The sequence below is a fragment of the Capsicum annuum genome, chromosome 8 (assembly GCF_002878395.1).
Source record: "Capsicum annuum cultivar UCD-10X-F1 chromosome 8, UCD10Xv1.1, whole genome shotgun sequence".
Lineage (NCBI taxonomy): Eukaryota > Viridiplantae > Streptophyta > Magnoliopsida > Solanales > Solanaceae > Capsicum > Capsicum annuum.
Window position 1 is genome coordinate 172057113 of NC_061118.1, and position 21928 is coordinate 172079040.

Below are 21928 nucleotides of genomic sequence, written 5' to 3' on the forward strand. Positions count from 1 at the left end.
CTAATTGATTGGTTTAAAATTATCAAGTAGTGATTTAGCTATTTTGTCTAATAATAAAAGTATAATGGTAGCAGGTAGTGGCTCTCCATCACCAAGAAAATGAGAAATAGCACCTACAAGTCAAAAAGAAAATCAATTTATTTGATTTTGTAGTACCTTAAATAGAACATTGGTAAGGCAATGGCAGAAGTGGCCAAATATTATGGACCAAGATATTTAAAACAAAGAAAAGAACAGAGAAGGAAGTGGACTCTTTGAATTTTCTCTTTTTAAGTAAAAAAAGTACCTACTTTACTGACCAAACAAAATCAACATCAATAATCTATTAAGTATTTTGTTTCTAGAAGAAGGTAGATAAAAGAAAAGTGAAGGATTCTTTTTCTAAAATTTTCAAAATTGACTGATATTCCTATTTAACCAGAATTAAATTTATATCAGTAACAGTACCAAAAATATTAGCATTATCAATATAATCTAGCATTTTATGAGGAATTTTTGTGACAATTCATAACTTCTACTTCACACAAATACTACAACATATTTGACTTTTAAAAATTGTGTCCTTTCTCTCTTTTGTACCCTTTACAGGTGTACTCCCACTAAACATACTAATTCCATGCATGCACTTTGAATTGAAGAAATTTAAGACATCCCTAGTTACCATAAACTACCCACTCCCCTAGTTCAATATGACTGATTCAAGAATTGAATAAAATGAGTTCAAATTTAGAAATTTATCATAATTTAAATATTTATTATCCATATATTATTTGGTGAACTTTAAAAGGATATACAAGATTCAAGTGAAAATTATAAGTTCGGATGAATGTATAAGCTACACATATTACATTCGTCTCGGGTATGTCTACCTCTTTAACTATGAATTTTGATTCAAATCATATATTTTATGTTAAGTAATTCATTAATATGTATAAATGATATATTCAGAATTCAATAAATAAAACAAATATGATCAAGATTCCATAAACTAAAAAAGCATCCATCCATTGAACTCAAATTATTTATCGAGGAGTAAGAGATTTCTAATTGAATCTAAACATTACAATTCACATGTAACTTCTAAAATAACTTATTGCACTTTGTTTAACTTTCTTTTTCTCTCTCCAAATTACAGGTCTTCATTTTCATAATTTCTAATCTAAATTGGAAAGGACACTCATAGCACCTCATATAATTAACCTAATAAGTACTACACTTAAAAATTGTTGCATTTTCTTTAACGATGAAGACGTATTGTCGGAGATAAATATTAGTATAAATAACATAAATACCAATCTTTTTGAAAGTAATTACACTCTTTCCCATTTTTTAAATTATTTTACTCTCTCCCTATTAATAGACATAACATAGCATTCTGCGTATATATTGAGATTTTTGTAATACATTTAGGAAGTTGGAATTTTTTGTAATATTGAAAACATAAGTTGTGTATTGTGTAATTTTTAGTAAATATTAACCGGAACACATTATCTTTGGGCTCGTTGGAAAAAACACATAAAGTAGCATATTTAAATATTAAATTACAAAAAATAACAACACTTTTATCAAATTACATTTTGTAGCATATGTATTTATATTTTTGTAGCAACAGTTTGCAAAAATACAAAATACATATCGATCATAAAGGCAGTAAAAATCACATGTATTTGTATTTTTGTAATAACAGTTTACAAAAAAAATAAAATATAACTTATTATATTATGTAATTATGAAACTGTTGTTATGAAACTCATAATTAAAGGGATAAGTATGATGTTTTTGAATTTTGCCCTACACAGAATAAGCATAATAATATTGGGATTAATTCTACGTGGACCCCCAAGCCGGCCACTTCCAGCTTAACTCTCTCTCTTTGGGCTTTATTTTTCCTTTCAAAAGTCAATAAACATTTTGGGCTTACGTTTGGGTTAGTCCCCATCAATTTCTAGTATATTCCCAAGTTTCACAACTGACATTTCATTTTGTTTCTCTCCAATACAACTTTATCGTCACTCCACCCCCATCCCCACCTTACTACTCTGTAACTTTCATCTCTCATAATATTTATTTAGATTATCTATAAATATTTATAGAATATTGTTTATATATCAAATATAAGCAAATAAGTAAGAAAAATTAAAAAACATTTTCCTTCAAACCAACACCCTTTATTTCATTTTCAGTGAAGGTTTGACATTTTTACAGTGCCTCTTTTTTTTTCCTTTTAAATTTAATCTTTTTCCAGTTGATTTTCTAATCTTCTTTTGCTATTTTTTTTTTTTTTTTTTTTTCCCCCCCCCCCCCCCCCCCCCGGTCTTATAATTGTCATTCCTTGCTTGACGTGTCTTGGTTTAATACCTGAACAATGCTCCGTGAATATAGAAAGGTTGAAGTAAATTAATAGTAAAACGTTTCAAATTCTGTAAATTTTATCCTTTTAATTGTGGTCAAATAAAAAAAATAATAATAAATTGCGGAAATTTGATTATGCAATTAGCCATCTACTCATGTGAATTAAATGTAGACCGACCTTACTCTAATTTGGTAGAGTTGACTTGGGGAGAAAGTAGGTTAACTTCAATTTCCACATTAATTCTTATCACTCAAGTGGGAGAAAAGAGAAAAATGTGGAAGAATGAAAATCTATATAGTAGTAAAATAAAAAAGTCAAAAGATGTAAGTATCACTTTTATTTTAATTAAAAAAAGAATTTGACTTTGGAGAAAAAAGCTACTCTTTGGATGTAATTACAACTTGCAGCACATCACTAGCTAGTTTCTCATTAAAATTTGTGTTTCAAATTCCACACGCATATCTGCATGGATTTCAACCATGGAATGAGACGTTATATACGTAATATTTCTCTTTTATTTTTAACAGTATGAAGAGCTTCCACTTTTTTTATTTCTAAGTGGAGTATGTTTACTTTCCGAGCAATCCCTTATCTATATATACATACTATTATTATCTTGTACATGATAATTATGCCAAATATTTAAAATTAAACACAACCAAGAAAATCAATAATTGATTAGAGAGATGGAGTTATTTTATTTACTTTATTTTTCGTGGAGGGGTCCAAAAATAACTGAGGAGAGAAGAAATACTAATGTTAGTGGAATTTTTATACGAGACAATATCCATAAAAGATCACCATAAAGAATAATCTTAATCTTTATTTTTTAAAATAAATTTATATTAAAAGTATATGCATTATACACCAACCGCGGAGCTAGAATTTAAGCTTATTAATTTTGAATTTTGAAGAACACAGACTTATTGAGTTCTGAATAAATTTCTTAAATGCATATTTGAATCAAAGCTACTAAACCAATAAGCGAAGCTATTGTTCCAACTTTTTTCTAGCCATCTACCTAAAAATGTTAAGATGATAGTAATAATTGTTGATTTTATGTTTCAATAAATTTTGAAACAAATACATCCGTTAAAGATTTTTAAGAGTTATGTGTCAATTAGTTTTGAAACAAATGCATCACTTAAAGTTTTGAGTTATAAAGGAAATGTATTTGACAAATTCATTATTCATTAAGTTTTACGTTATAGGTTCTTGAAAGAATGACATTTTTTGTTTTAAAACATACATGAACCTATTAACTATTACTTAATTAATATACTTCTCATGCATGAAACTTTCATCCTATAAATATTGTTTTCTTTGATTTGAAAAGATAAGCACTCAAAACTACTTTCCCCTTGAAAACACTTCAGAGACATTGTTCAAATGATGAAATCACCAATTCAAGAATAGAAGAGCAACATTCTTTAATGCTACTTGTTTTGTGGCTTAATTGAATCCCGAAGATAAAGTTGTCACTTGTTCTTCCGTTTGCTCGTGGGAGAGACTCCAACTATCTTCAAGAAGCATATTATCGTGCCTCTAAGCCAAGCAAGTTTTATTTTGAATTTCTTGTACAATTATCATTATTGTTCTAACAATTTCAAGATAGTTGTCTCTATGGCTTCTACATCAATATCAAATAATATTCCATCATTGCCTAATCCTAATTTTGAACTATTTGATGGCAAAGACTTTCCTAGATGGCGTGGAAAGATGGAATTCTTTTTAAAACGATTAAAGTTGGCATACGTTCTTGAAGAAGCTTGTCCTAATGCTCCTGGTTCTGAGGTAGCATCTGACGAGGCTACTTTGATTAAAGAACAAATTGCCAAATGGCAATATGATGATTATTTGTGCAAGAATTATATTTTTGGAGGAATGTCTAACAAATATTATGATCAATATTATGTTAAATGCAAATATGCTAAAGAGATATGAGACACTCATCAAGCTATTTATTTAGCCGAAGAGGCGAGTTCTAAGAAATTTCTCATTTCAAATTAGATGGAGTTCAAAATGGTTGATGACAAGTCAATCACTGAACAAGTACAAGAATTCCAACTTATAGCTAATAAAATTGCTATATCTGGAATTGCTCATTATGAAAACTTTCATATTGGTACTATTGTATCAAAACTTCCTCCATCTTGGGAAGAGTACTGAAGCAAACTCTTAAACAAAAAGGAAGATTTGACCCTTGAATAATTGTTGCAACACTTGCAAATTGAACAAGAGACATGATGGCACGATAATAATAGTTTGAAGGAACCTGTCATGAAAGCTCATATGGTTGAAGAAAAATCAAACAAGAAGGACCTGAAAATAAAAAAATTTCAAAGGCAAAGAAGACTACAAATTTCAAGTGTAATGGTGCCAATTTTAAATCTGGTGAATGCTATCACTGTCACAAAGTTAGTCACTATGTGCGTGATTGTAGAATTCTCAAAGCCGAAAAAAAAAAAAAGCAAATAAAAAAAAAAGATGATCTTGTGGCAATGGTCACAGAAGTATTTGTAGCGGAAGATCAAGTGGAATGGCGGATAGATACTGGCGCAACTCATCACATATCAGGTAATCGAAATTCTTTCAAGACTTATGAATTAGTGGGGGATGGTAAACTTGTATATATGAGAAACTCCTTCTCTACTAAAGTTGTGGGAAAAGGAACTGTTGAACTGAAGTTTACTTCTGAAAAGATAGTTACATTGATGGATATATTGCATGTTCCTGATATTCGAAAGAACTTGGTGTCAGGAAAATAGTTGAGCCATTGGAAGAATGTCAACCAAGACGTAGTTCAAGATCAGCCAAATCAAAAGACTTTGGACCTGATTTTCAAGCTTATTTGGTTGAAAAGGATCCTGAAAGTTATGCTGAAGCTATGTCTTCACATGATGCTCCATTTTGGCGTGAAGCCATTGATGATGAAATGCATTCTATATTATCTAATAATACATGAATATTGTCAGATCTTCCTCCTAGATGTAAATCAATTGGTTGTCGATGGATTTTTAGTAAGAAAATAAAATTCGATGGTACTTTAGATAAGTACAAAACCCATTTGGTAGCTCAATGCTTTACTCAATTAAAAGATATTGATTATTTTGATACTTTTGCACCTGTAGCTCGGATGACCTCTATTTGTCTGTTGATTGCTCTAGTAGCAATTCATGGTCTTGTGATTCATCAGATGGATGTTAAAACTGCATTCCTGAACGGAGATCTAGACAAAGAAGTCTACATGAAACAACCAGAAGGATTTGTCAATCCTGATCAAGAACGTAAAATTTGTAAGCTTCTTAAATCTCTTTATGGATTAAAACAAGCACTACAAAAAAAGGATATAATTGCGGACGTTTATTTGCAGGGGTTATTTTTACCCCCTGCAAAATTATATTAAATGCGGGGGTTAAAACTAAGCTGCTAAAATTATATAATTTGCGGGGGTTTAACTCCCACTATCCGTACAAAAAAAAACACCGCTAAAATTATATAATTTACGGGTGTTAAAACCCCTACTATACATTCAAAAAAAGATATCGCGAACTGAAAGAATATTTCTCATATATTTCCCCCCAAAAGCATTTCTCTCTCCCCCCCCCCCCCCCCCCCCCTCCCAAAAAAAAAAATTGCCAACCGAAAGAAGCCATTGCTACACAGTGGATGGTACGTTGGCCATTGCTACACAGTGGGAGGTCTACGGTCGGCCATTTTCTTCCCAGCTCCGATCTATCCTTAGCCATGTTTAGAGTGAGTTCTCTCTTTTTCCAATTTAAGAAATTTCATATCAAATATGCCCAATTGATAGGGATTCCCCAAAATTCCCTACGAGGCAGTACTGATAATGGCTCTGTTTATGTGACTCGTATACCTCCGGCTCCGGTACCGAAGGATTCTGTGACTCTACAGCTCCAGCTTCGGTACCGACTCCTTGGCCTTTTATCTCTCTGTAAGCAACAATTAATGCATATTTTTGTTCATTATTACTTGCCCTTGAAATTGTGTACTTGTAGTTACTTGCATTTGAAGTTGTAAACTTGTAGTTTTTTTGGTGACGGTTTGGATATTGGTGATTTTATGAATTTTGAGTTTCTTGGAGTTTGATAAGAGAGATTGGAGATTTTTATGTCTATTTTGTTCATTATTAGGTGCATTTGAAGTTGTAGACTTGTAGTTTTTTTTTTTTCCGGAGACTTTTTTGAATATATTGGAGATTTTTATGTCTATTTTGTTCATTATTAGGTGCATTTGAAGTTGTATACTTGTAGTTCTTCATCAGTAGCTTCATCTTTTTTTTTCTTTCAAGGAACCCTAATTGTCAAAACCAATTTCAATAAATAGTACAAAATTCAAATAAAACGGTGACAACTACCTCATACTATATACCAAATACCTCACCATTCAGTCACCCCTGCATAATTTTAACCATAAAAGAAGCGGGCTTGTTGGTTGTACAGTAGCTTGCAATGATGGTTCCAAATAAGTATTTGATGGATGCATAATGACTGCTCATGCACCAGATACTCTGAGAATCTTAGGAAAAGATGCAACATACGATGAAACTAGAATACTGGATGCTTTCCAATATGTTTACAGGTACTTTGCGCTCGCGCTTATTATTTAAACTGCCTTTGAACTTGATTTTCTCGTTCTACTTGTTTTCTTTTTTGAAGATGGAACTTGCTTTCGTTCTACTTTGTTTACAGGTACCTTGCGCGTGCCTAACTCTTAATCCTCCTCACACACCAGAGCACACATTACTTAAGTGGACCACTGGCCATCCAGTACCCTCGGTTGTTGTATCAAAAGCTTCATATGAGCTAATCAAATCCAAGAGAAGAAAGAAATATGGTTTTGTGGAGCATATCAAGGTGCTTTATGAGATTATCCTGATTCTCTATTCTTCGCTTTCTTTTAGTGCACGAATTTTATAGCCACTTTGAATTTCACCGCTCGTTGATGTTATATTTATTGCAATATTTTCAGGCTATGGCTTCCATGAAGATAGACTAAAGGTAATAATATATCCTGCCAACATGTCCCAAAAGAAGAAGATATAATAATAGGAAAAACGAAATCTATGAACACGATACAATGTGTGGATAATAATCTTTTTTTCCTTCTTCTCAGGCAGGTTCTATTGCTGCTCAAGGTCTGCTTAAGAGAACCTATAGTGTCCTGAACAATCCCAAACACATGGTACCAACCTGGCCAGAAACAGAAGCACGCCTACTCGTTACTAGATTTCTCAAGAGTTTCATCGCGACAGGATGCATAATGTGAGTTATAACAGTTTCACATTGTATAGGTTTACTTCAAAAATAATTTTATTTAACAGCATAAAATTTCTACCCAGCCAGTTTCAGCAAAAGTGCATTTATTATGCTTCTGTGACTATCTATTCTCTTGTATACTTAACAATATACACGAACAATGCATATATTGTTCTTAGACTATATATTTTTTGTATTCAGCCTGTTAGAAGAATGGGGTACGATGTTCACATTCGAAGGAACAGAGAAGAAATGCTCTCTCAAAGTTTATCTTAGAGTTCATAGTCCACAATTTCACTGGAAGGTACAAGTGATCGAGCCACTAAATGAAAAATTCAAAGAATTCTCTGATATGGAAAAATTTTTCCACACAAACCAATCTTTTACAGGTTGAAACCCAAGGCGACTTAGGCATTGCTGATGCATTTATTCATGGGGACTTCTCTTCTGTTGATAAGAACAACGGTCTTCTTAATCTTTTCATGGTGAGAAAGTGACTCTATTTCATTGTTAATAGATTATTCTTGGTACTTGGCATCCTGAATTCCTTTACAGATTTTTGTTAACAATAGAGATCTGAAAGCATCTGTCACAAGGTCTAGTAAAAGAAGGTAAACAGTTTATTGAAACTACAATAAGGACATTGCAACTTCTGTTCATATGTTAAATCTTTTCCTTGCATTTGCTCTCCGGAGGTTGGTGGACACCGCTGTTTTTTACAGCTGCAGTATCATCTACAAAATATTTCATTCAACATGTTTCAAATCAGAACATCCTGACTCAGGCTCGTAAGAACATTTCTCGTCACTATGATCTGGTAAATAACTTGTATACTATAGTCAAGATCATAGTGAAACTTGTTATTTTCTCGTGACTTTCACATCTTACATAGGCCTGTGGCTTCAAGTGTAGATTGATAAGTATATTTATCAATTTTTTTCAGAGTAATGAACTCTTCTCGCTCTTTCTAGACGAAACAATGACATATTCATGTGCAATTTTTAAGGTAAGAGATCCTAAGTTGTTCAGACTCTCCAAAAATATTGCCGCACCCGTGTCGGATCTTTCAAAATTACACTATTTCTCAAGGATCCGATACGCACCTATTGACATTCTTGAAGAGTCCGAGCAACATAGAAGATCTCTAAGATACATTTTATGTTCTTTAATCTTAATCTTAAGGTGATCTTTTTTCCCTTTGTCATTGTTTTAGAGTGAAGATAAAGACCTGAAAGTTGCACAGGAGTGGAAGATTTCTTATTGAGAAGGTAAGTCATCAACAAACTAAATATGCACAGTTAAGAGTTTAGCAAGCAGGCCTTCAGGTACATAACTTCAAATAACACATGATACATTGCCTTATTTAACCTTGAGATTCACTGACGAACATGATTTATCGTTTGTGATCTTCACTCTTCTGTTGTCTTTCTTTCTTTATGTTGTCTTCACGAGCGTTGGCATTCTTTAGTTCATTTCATATCATGCACTAACTTTATTGTAGGTGGTTAAGCTTTTTTTGTTATCTTGTACTTGTTGACAGTTGAACTCCTTAACTAATTGTTATATGGAGCTGAAAATTTCAAACTGTAAATATATTAGTTGTAAGGTAGATATAATTGTTATATGTATCTGTTTTGGTATAATCTGAAAATTTTGTTATTAGTGTAGGATAGTCTTGAAAAGGCTACAACTTTACTTCATATCAAGTAGGAAAATTTAAAGAAACAAAATAGTAGCTCAGAATTAGTCTTAATTATAGTATGATATGCTAATCTTCCTCTTCCCTATTTGGCATCACTTTGATGTTGTCATCTTTTTCATCTGTTCCCCTCTTCGGGTGGATTAGGGCCTAACTCAATCTCACTATGTTGTCCTTTTATGGTATACGAGACTTCCTGTAATTCGCATTGCAGCTTTGCTATCACGATATACATTATTGAAACCTTAGACTCCGATCCTAATCTCTTTTATGAAACCAAGTAACCATATTAGTTCTGAAACTGTCTGTCGGACTCTTATATTCTGCTTCTAGCTATAATAATTTATTTCTTAGACATCCAAGAAACTATCACATCGCCATTTTTATCAACTAGCAAGTGATAGACTATCGGTAGTTAGGACAAGTTACCCGATCTAGATCATAATAAGCAATTGAGTCTTCTGCACTGACAGATAGTAGTACTTTAACCTAGATGAGTCTTCACATATCTTAAGGTATGGAAACTGAATGCACTAGCTAGCTTAGTCATAATTAGGTAAAGAAGTTAACATATCAATCTTTGGTATATACTATGATTTGGTAGTAGAGGATCTTTGGAAGTATTTTTTTTGACATGATCATCATACTCTCTGGTTAATTTAACATTGATGTCCATGGGAGTTAACGCAGGTTTGACTGCACCTAATCTTAACTCAGACACCAACTCTAAAGGATTAGAATTTTTTTTTAGAGATTAGTGAAAATTTTATTGTGATATGCAATTTTCAGTAAGCATTAGAGTAATTGTAGCAATATGTTTAGAGATTTTATAATTGTTGTTTGTACCATCATAATGTATAATTTCTATAAGAGATTTTACATATGAACTAGAGTATAAATCAATTCCCAAATTTGGAATTGTTACTTATATGATTGATTTTTGTACTTTGCATTTTTATGTAGCCAAGTGATGAGGCTAGTAGACCCATTTCGCCCATGGATGCAAGGAGATCACGTGATGATAATGATCTTAATGACATTCTTTGATTTCGGTGCATTTGTTTTTGATATTCAATTTTGCTGATGTAATTGTGTGGTTGGAGTGAATCTTAGGATATTGAAGGTTTTGTATTTAAATTGATTTTGTAGTTTGAAGATACTAGTTAATGTTGAAAATTTGGAGTTTGAAGATGTTAATGTTGAAAATTTAATTTTGAAGTTTAATGTTTAATGTATTTTTGATATGTTTATCAATTACAATATTTAATTACTCTGTTGTATTAATGATATGTGAATTTAACAAATATTGAATTGTAGGTTATGCCTAAAGGAATAATTAAATTTGAGCTAAAATTAGAATATATTATTAGTTATTAAAAATTGAAGGGTTCTACTAATTTTTTTTTTTTAAAATAAAGCAATTGCAGAGGTTTTAACCCCTGCAAGTTTAAAATAAAAATTTATTATAAAAAAAATAAATTTAGAATAATGGGGGTCAATAACCGCCGCAAATTAATTACGGGGATCGTAACCACCGCAAAATAACCTCCGCAAATTAATTATGGGGGTTGAAAAAAAACTGTCGCAACTTGTTTGTGACGGCTCGTATTCTGGGGGGGGTTTGGGAACTCCCGCAAATCGCAAAATTAACCCACGCAATTTGACCATTTTTTTGTAGTGAAGCTCCAAAACAATGGCACGATAAATTTAGAAAAGTTATGATTTCTAATGGCTACTTAATCAATGGTGGAGATATCTGCAAATTTAGTAAATTTCAAGAAAATTCTGATGTTATAATATGTCTTTATGTAGATGACATGTTGATCTTTGAAACTGATATCGACAGAGCCAAAGAAACAAAATATTTTCTTGCTTCTCAGTTTAAAATGAAAGATCTTGGAGAAGCTGATGTAATTTTAGGCATCAAAATTGTAAGATCGGCAAGTGGTTTGACTCTTACTCAATCAAGTCATATTGAGAAAGTTCTAAAGAGGTTTGGTCATTTTGATGACAAGACTGCTCCTACACCATTTGATTCTAGTATCAAACTAGTGCGAAACTCTGATGATATTCTTGATCAATTAACATATTCTCAGATTGTTGGGAGTCTTATGTATGTCATGCATTGTACCAGGCCAGATATTGATTATGCAGTAGGAACTTTGAGCAAATTTACTAGTAGATATTCCATTATGGGGTAAGCAAAGTTACTCTTGATGAATTCACCGCATTAAGTGTGAAGTGGAGGCCGCTTCAATAAGATTTTTACAGGGAAATCTTAAAGCACTTAGCTAAAAGGATTCAGGACACATGGCTGTAAGGTGTCAAAGGATTTTGATTTTCATCGGAACATAGCAATATGCGTGGAGTATTTTGCTACTTCATTTAATGAACCACTTAGTTCAAGATTTGTTCACTAAGTAGTCAATGATTTAGAAAGTCTTCACTAGCTAATGGTTCAAGTCCAAAAGACATCATTATTGATGCATGTTGCTAGATTGATATCTCAAATGAATTTTATTTTTTAAAGATAAAATTTCTTGAAACAAGTGGGAGATTGTTGATTTTATGTTTCAATAAATTTTGAAACAAATACATCGGTTAAAGATTTTTAAGAGTTATGTTTCAATTAGTTTTGAAACAAATGCATCACTTAAAGTTTTGAGTTATAAATGAAATGTATTTGACAAATTCATTAGTCATAAGTTTTGAGTTACAAAGGAAATGTATTTGACAAATTCATTATTCATTAAATTTTACGTTATAGGTTCTTGAAAGAATGACATTTTTTTGTTTTAAAACATACATGAACCTATTAACTATTACTTAATTAATATACTTCTCATGCATGAAACTTTCATCCTATAAATATTGTTTTCTTTGGTTTGAAAAGATAAGCACTCAAAACTACTTTCCCCTTGAAAACACTTAAGAGACATTGATCAAATGATGAAATCACCAATTCAAGAATAGAAGAGCCAACATTCTTGAATGCTACTTGTTTTGTGGCTTAGTTGAATCCCGAAGATAGAGTTGTCATTTGTTCTTCCATTTGCTCGTGGGAGAGACTCCAACTATCTTCAAGAAGCGTATTATCGTACCGTTAAGCCAAATAAGTTTTATTTTGAATTTCTTGTATAATTATCATTATTGCTTTGACAAGAACAATAATGATAGAGGTAGATGGTGGGGCTATCTATAAATGAAGAAGGGAGAAAGTTGGTACCAACCATTAGAGTGATAGTACTAACAATAGGATGCTTTAATGTAGTTGGCGTTACGGTTCAACAGTTTCCACAAATGGGCCTATCTTGCTTTAATTGGTATCACATCTTATATAATCGTGTGGGCCTTTAAAATTTTTCTCTTATACTGTGTAGGATCTTACCAAACTCTTCTTTAACTTCCTTTACCTGCCATATGGATACTGCCACCTGTCAATCGTATAGATCGTACTGTTATTTATGATCCTGTAATGAGAGGATATGTTAGGTCATGACTCGGTAGTCGAATAACTTTATTGTTCCTGATTAATTCAGATTCGTATCGTGTAAGCCTTATCAGAATGGAAAAATCTTATCCATCTTATCGAAAGTTTGTAACTCTTGTAGGCAGGTTATGACGTACATTTGAAACTATATCTTATTCATCTTATCTTGGACGACTATAAATAAATTTATAGTTAAGTCAAAAAATTTAAATTACAATTTCCTTATTTTTGTCTGACAAACATGTATTTACTAAGTTTACAATTTAAATAAAATTCGAATCTGAGATTCATTCCATCTGAACAAATTTTCATGCATTTTCTCTGCTGCCCCAGAGAAAAAGTGAAATATTAACAAGTGCGTTGCTGAAAAATGTGTGTACAAAAGAATGGAAAAAAAAAAAAAAAGAGAGCAGCACACTAAAGATCCCTCTATGCGCGAAGTCTGAAAAAAGGGGTCAAACTATAAGAATATATTATGCGCAGCCTTATCTTATATTCGTGTGAGAGGAAGTGGTAATATGGAAACTCAAACAAATTCTGCGATCCTTTCGGTTGATATGGAAATGCCCAATGATAATTAAAGCCAGTGGCCCAAAAATAAATTATTAGTAGTTAGTACTAGGTGCTATTTGATGTGAAGTTGTAATTTAAATTGACCCTTTCTTTAACCAAATTCTAACACCAAATGTCTCCAAAAAATATCTAACTTCCTCATTTAATAGCCTAAAAATGAATTTAATGGATTTGGTAGTATTTTCCACCAGTATTTCTTCCTATAGGTAATAGTTGGAAAACAAGAGAATAACTAGGTTATAAAGATAATAGCAGTAAATCAAGAACTTCTTGTAAAATTAAATAAATCCATAAAACATTCTACTTGTTTGAAAAGCTCTCACGCTTTAAAATATTTTTTATCAGTCGTAGTTGTAATAGAACATAACAATTACTCCGTTCTTTTCATTTACATTATAATTTAAATAATATAGATTAACATTGTAAACGTATACATCCTCTTCGATCCTTATTTGAGGAACTACATTAGGTATGTTATTGTTGTAGCTGTGATGGGTAGTGGGTAGCGTGCAAAACTTAAAGCTCTTTCTATTTTTGGGGTAACAAGGGGGGTAGTTCATTGAATATAAATTACGTATAATAGGCGCAACCATCTAACCCAAATTGCATTTAGGAAACAAGAAGTAATTATGAGAGGCTTAAAAAAAAAAAGAATTATGACTATTAACAACTTGTTTGGTCTTTGTAAATTCAAGGATTAAAACATGTCTTAAGACCAAATACGTCATTTCCCATCGCCAATATCTGCCCTTTTGTTTAAACCACTCATTTCTTGAAATTAGTTAGACCAACGTGTCCGAGTTGGCAAATAATTAATCATAAATATTAACATTAGTGATCATGATTAATTTGTTGGAATATCAATGCTTTATGGCTCTTTGGTTTCCCATTTGCAACATTAGTGATTCTGCTTAAGGGAATAATGTCTACTTAGTTACCACTTCCTAATAAACTTTTCTCCCACCATTTTCTAATTATTTAACGTTTTTCTAAAAGGTAGATTGACTTTAATTAATTAATAAAGATATTTGGTGGTCAAAATTTTATTCGTTTTCTGTGTTCAAAATAAATCATTAAGATAAAAGTAGTGATTTAGCTAGAAGTCTGATAATAAAAGTATACTATTATAGAAGGTTGTGGTTCTCCATCACCAAGAAAATGAGAAATAATACCTACCCTACAAGTCAAAAAGAAAATCGATTTATATGATTTTGCAGTACCTTAAATAGAAATATTGGCATCACTAAAATGATAATCTGGAGGGTAAGTTCAAATAATAAAATACAAAGACAAATAGCAAGTGGACAAATATTCTGGACCAAGAAAATTAAAACAAAGAAAACAACAGAGAGGAAGTGGACTCTTTGATTATTTTTTAATTTTAATAAGTAAAAAAGTACTTTACTCACCAAACCAAATCAACGTCAATAATCAATTAACTATTTGTTTCTAGAAGGAAGAAGGTAGATAAAAGATAGGTGAGGGATTTTTTTTCTATAATTTTCAAAATTGACCTATATTCTTGTTTAATCAGAATTAAATTTATGTAAACTAATCGTATAAAAGAGTTTAGCATTATCAATATAATCATCAACATGTTATAGTTTAAGTTGTTTTCTAGATTCTGAGTTATGAACCTGGTAGGTGAAAATGAATGAAAAAATTATCTTTCGTACACAAATTTTTGTTGATTGCTATTGGAAGTACCTCTATTTATAATAGTGTATGATTTTAAATATGTCCGATAAAAAATTTTAATTAAAAAATTGCTAAATAAAAGAAAAAATGAACTCAAAAAAAATATTAAGATAAATAAATCAAAATTCGGAGTACTTTCCAATACTAATGTATAAAAAGCTAAAAAGAATTACAGAATTTTTGTTTGACTTAGTAGTGAAAGAAAATAATTAAATAAAGAATTTAAATCAATTATGTAACAACTTTCCTTATAATAACTTTTCTCCATTTTTTTCCCCATGGGTGTAAACAACTTTCAATATTAATTACTTCCTCCTCATTTTGTGTTTTAATCTCTTATTTTTAGTTTCCAAAATAAATGAATTCTTAACTTTCTTAGTTAATTTTTTCTTTTAAAAGTGTTTATTTTGTTAAAAGTGGTTATTTTTAAAAGTCTATGTATTTGATTAAATTTAAAAAGAAGTACTTCTGGGAAGTACAATAAGTAGATTTTTATAAGCTAAAAAAATCTATTTTTTAAAATACTTAAAGGCAATTGTAAAAATTTGACTAAATATTAATTATTGTTCAAAATTATTTTTAAAATTTATTGATATGCTTCTCACCAAATATATATTTTTTTTAAAATTACTTTTGAAAAAAAAAATAATACTTCTTAAATAAGCTAATTTAAAAGTTTGACCAAACATATTATATGTCACCTTACTTTTCATATGTCCTATAACATTAATGGTCTGAGTTACCTAACATGAATTGTTGTCGCAGATGAATAATGACAGATATTCTATAAAATTAATCGAGATGCTAGGGTTACTTAAAAAAAAAAAAGGGGTCGACAAGGTTTTGGGCTGAGCCAAGCCTACTATGGGCCCCACCGCCGCAGCCGCCAACAACCACCCTAAAAAGGGACAGGAGTTGGTTGCCATCCTTTTAATGCCCACAGCTTCTACTTATATTAACACTTGTACCATTCACGATCTTTATTCATTCACCCTATTACTCCTTGAATTTGAAATAAATTATGTGGCCATTTGGCCATGAAAATTATTATTTAAAAAAAAAAAAAAAAATTTAGTAAAAAATGTTAAAATAAGATGTGTTTGATCATAAAATTTTTAAATATAATTTTAAAATTATATTTAAAAAGGTGAAAAACAAGCTTTACTTATTTTCACCTTTTTCACTCATACTCTTCTCTCACAAATTTTTTAAAAATAACTTTAATTTATATTTATGGTCAAACACAACTTCAATTTCAACTCCAACTCCATAAAAATTTTGATTTTCATAATCAAACGAGCTTATATTTTGAGCAAATGAACAACAAAGCAATTCTCATAACACGATAGTAGTTCCGAAGCATCATAATTTCAAATAAGGAGTGCAAATTTATTTACAGTCTATTAATAATATCAAAATATAACATTAGAATTGTTCATTATGTGTCATTATATTGCGTGATTGTATTTGAATTATAAAACTTAAATTATAGTATGTGTTCCCTGTCATTTTATGTGATAGTATTCTATTTATAAAAGTGAAATAATCAGATTGGCGTATACGCCTATGTTAACTAGTATAGGATGGTAAAGAAACTATAGTGAAAAGTTATGTCGATGAAGACATTACATCAAAGTATAAAACTTCAAACTTTAGTTGTTTTATGATCTTAACTTTTCTAAAGTTTTTGAAAATTGAAAAGAAACATATAATGATGTCTAATACCTACGCATGTTGAATAAAAGGAAATGTATAGTTTTTCTTTTTAAATGATCTTTTTAGTCCGATAAATTCAGTTTAAAATAAATGTCGCATCAGAAAGAAGCAAAGAAGTCATAAATTTATTAAGAAGTCCTCTTAAATTATTATTCATTTTAGGAAATTAAAGCCAAGCTAGCCAAATAATCAATTCTTTCTGATGAGTGTGTTAAATTCTTAGACTCGAAAGATGTAATATAAGAAAGAAAATAGAGAGTAATAAAAATAACAATTTTTATATGTAGTACATAGGAGGATAGGAATTTCATCCGGCCAACGACATTAATCTATTTATATTGTTAGGGAATATTTAATTGTTCTATTTTAACTGTTATTTTTGGTTAAAATAATTATCGTAAAATAAATATCATTACTTTAAAAATTCAAGATTAAGTTGTTCGACTGTTTCTAACTACATTCTTAACACTAAAGAGTTAGTTCCTTTTAATATTCTTCAACTGTCCAAAAAAAATCTATTAGTAAATATAAATGACTCATTAAATTATACCTTACATTTATTTGTTTCTGTTAAAATTGGAGGGATGGAGTAAATAATAGTATGTTGATCATGGTTTTACTTTAGACTGTTAGATATTTGATGCTTTATGGTGTAACCAATTTTTATCGTGTTTCAATTTCTGCTGCTTTATATCGGTTGACCCTTACGTGCTTTGTGTTGTTTTCTAATAAATTACGAGGAATTTTTGTTAGAATAATCATATGAATAACTTTTATTTCCCACAATTAGTATAGACATATGCATAATATTTATTTGACCTTTGAAAATTGTGTCTTTTTTAATCTTTTTGTTTCTAATAAATTACGAGGAATTTTTGTAAGAATAATCATATGATTAACTTTTACTTCCCACAATTAGTATAGACATATGCATAATATTTGACCTTTGAAAATTGTATCCTTTTGAATCTCTTTGCCCCCGTTAAGTTAGGGGTGTCCTTTTTGTAGGAAGCTTCGCAAGAAACGAAGAAATATTTAGTCCAATATAGTATCATGTACTCCCACTAAACATACTATAGCTACTTCCATGCATACGTTTTGAATTGAAGAAATTTAAAACATCCTTCGTTGTCATAACCTACCTACTCCCCTAGAGAGTCTGATTTGAGATTTTGAGTTTAAACTTTTATCATTACAGTTAATTAATTTAATTTATTGGGTGTAAATGTATTATTTAATATATGTTTTGGTGAAATTTTAACGTATATCCAAATATTCAAACTTTCAAGTTTCAAGCCAAAAGTATAAGTTCGAATGAATTACTAGCTACACATGACTAGAGGAGGAAACATCCAATGAGTTATAAATTAAATAGAACTTAATAATCAGTGACGGAATCAGAGTTTTTAATATTTCATAAACAAATATATAATGAAGAACCCATAACATAAAAATAATTCTGACTCCATCTGCATCCCTTCATGTGTTGAACTCCAATTATTTCTTTTCATTTCACAGTAAATCTAAACTCCAAATTACAAAGATTCTTTTTTCAATAATTCTTAATCTAAATAGGCAAGGATATACTTGTATCACCGGCCTCACACAATTGACCTAATAACTATCCTTAAAAAATTATACCAACATTTTCTTTAACGTTGAAGGCGTTCTTGTCTGAAATTATTAAAAAGAAAATAATGGAATGGAGAACGATAGTTGTTGCAAAATGGAAGGCAAGGATTGGATAATAGAGTGGGCTTTTTGGGTCCACTCATATTTTTACAACAAGGGGAGACGGGGTAGTTATGCATGTGACATTCTGACGTTCGGATTTTGACTTTTAAAATAAGAAAAAATATGAGGCCATTGAAAAAGAAATACATATATAACAAATTCATTTTTAATATGTATTACGAAGGAGAACTTTGGAGTAACTAATAAAATTGCTCAAGTCTTGAAAACAGTCTTTGATAGAATACAAGATAAGGCTGCGTACAATACACTCTTGTGATGAAACTCTTTCTCAAATTTTATGTATAGCAAAAACTTTAGTATACCAAACTGTCATTTTAATTTTTTTTTAAATATTATGTATATAAAAAATAATTTAATTATATATAAATAATAATATAATTTTTTATCGAATTGAATTCATACGAACACTTACGTCTACCTGGCTAAGAGTGAGAGATGCACTAATTAAGTTGGTAGGGGTAAGTAGTACTCCACAAGCTTGGATCCAATTCTTCTTTTTTAAAAAAAAAAAAAAACAAAAAAAAACTATATTATAGAATGAGATGAGAAGAGGAAAATATTGTGTGTATGTACTTGGAGGGGAAAAAAAAATCTAATGGAAGCTTCTATTGTCTCTACCTAACACATGTCAACATAAAAAATAAAAATTAAAGGAAGAAATAGGGTGGTAGATAGGTTTAAAAGTGACCTCTTTTCGTTGTGCGAAGAGACATTTATTTTTTAAAAAAATTGTTTGTTTTTTCTTTTTGGATTCCTCCTCCTTTTATATTGAGGTAATATATATGTTTTTCTTGATTAGATTTGTCACCCATGTCTTAGATTGCGTTTTGAGGGGATCATGTCCCTATTTTCTTGCTTTTTGAAACGTTTCGAGGAATTATTAGCTAGTTAATAATCATTTTATATTTGAATCTCACATCAATATTGAAATATGGTCTGTAATCTTTTTTGTTTTATTTTGGGCCATTTTCTTCCCAAATATAGTCTAGAACATTTGAAAAGTTTATGTGGAAAGTAGAGACATGATCTAATCTCCAGTATTAATCTTTAGTAAAATGTAAAAAATACTTTCAATTAAATGTAATATGTATTTTTAATCCCTTTATGTAGAAGATATATTGTATTTAAAGCATCTTTAAAAGTATAAATAGTAACAATGCCTTTTCCTTTTCATTGTTTCATTTGCGTTTTTTTTTGTGTACAATATACAACAACAAAAAGCGGCCGCTTGATATCAAAATTCACTTCAAATTTGTGAAAAAGAAAGATTATGACATGTAATAATGTAAAAATAAATCATTAGTTAATTTTTTTTTATCATGCTGATTGTGGATCCTTATCCTAATAATTTGTTTTAATGTTTTGTGTCTGAAATTCCTTTTGGATTTTTAACTTGACTCATTTACCCCTGGTACATCCAACAAATTAAGTTCTTAATTTGTTAATCTTAACTATTTATTACGACATATAAATGAGGAATTGCAAATTGACAAGAAAATCTTAATGTGATCTCCAACTCCTTCCTTTGCTATGATTAGTTTTTCAGTAGATTAATTATCCTAAGTAGGAGACTTATATGCAGGGGCGGGATCACCTTATGACCAGGGGTTCATTCGACTCACCTTCAATAAAAAATTTTACTGTTTATATATGGTTAAATTTTTTTATTTTTTTTTATGTAAATATAGTTTTTGTTGAACCCCCTTTGATTAGTTCATGACCTACTTTTTTGACCTTGACCCCCTTTAGTTAAAATTCAAACTCCGCCACTGTTGATTGAAAGCAATCGGGATCGTCCTAGCTAGCCTGCCTTGTATTTTCATCTTCCAATTAACTTCTTATCCTTTTTTTTTTTTTGGTTTCCCAAGGTATCTCCCGCCCGACAGGTCAAGGACTAATCCTCCGCGGATCTGAGCTCCATTTAAGGATTTGCCGCTGACCAATTGGTTGCTGCATGCTGCAGAAGGTGGGAATCGAACCCCCGACACTTACTTAAGCGACCTAGTGAGCTAACCACTAGGCCAACCAAACTTGGTTAACTTCTTATCCTTCTAACATTGAAAACTTCTCTAAATAGTATAGTTTATCTCCTAATTATTTTTAAAAAATGTTTATCAGTCCTTTTCCTAAAAAACTTGGACATTGTACACTTATTTTGACTATGCCATGAATTTTCAAAGTATTCCTCCCACTCAAAGAACAAAGTTGTTCTTTTTTCTTTTGTTCCTGAAGAAAATTGAAGCTTGACTTATATTGGTCGTTGGAAAAAGATTTTCTTAATCGAATATAATTAAAAACAAAATCATTTTAAACTATTATTTCAACACTTCTTGTAAATTCAATTAAAAAAAATCGAATATCTTCACTCTTAACACTTCTTATTGCGACCACGGAAGTTAATCAACAATTTTTTTTGTCTGTTTATCCAAGTACTCAAAATTTACTAACCCAACTAATTTGAACTTATACTACGTAAAGTCCATTAAACTAGAGGTGGGTACAATATTATTGTATATGATTTATTTGAACTCAATAATTCTGATGAAGTTATGTATATAAAAATTCACTAAAATTGTAGTAATACATAGTAACCAAAATTTCAAAGTTGGTTGAATATAAAGCTTAAATACTCAATTCATCTTTTGCCTAAAGTATTTCTTGTTAAGAATTTCCCTGTTCCCAAAGTTTAAACTCAAAACAGGTAGGATTGAGGAGTTCATTCGAATCTTTTTTGATGAAAAATTAAGCTGTTTCTACATGTTAAAATTATTATTTTTATGTATATATAGTAGATATTAAATTTTTTTTATTTTTTCATATTTTAAACTTTTTAATAAAAAATTTAATTCCGCCACTGAATTTAGAGATATCATCCAAAAAGATTGGCAGTGACAAGAATGTAAATCTTGGCGTGGGGGAATGGTTGGTTAGGTCACGGCTGGTATATATATATATATATATATAACTACAATAATTGTTAGGTTGGTGGAAGCTAGAATGGTAAGTACTACGGATGTATATATAATTGTTTGTTAGTCTCAATCTTTTTATATTTGCTTTTGAGACACTTTCTTTTTCTTTCTTATTTATTGCAATTATTATTAATATTATGAATGGAAGAGATAGGTTACCAACCTCTTCCACTCTTCTTTTCTTCTCATCCTCTCACTGCTTATCCATTTGTCCTCCTACCCTTTACCCCACATTATATACTGACATACATATCCTAATTATTATTCTGATCGATATTTAATTTAATTATTCTTATCGGGAAAAAATATTTAATTTTATTTATATATATTGATCGATACCGTAAAAAAAATATAATATCAAATGTATTTTAATATATTATAACATGTAATAAC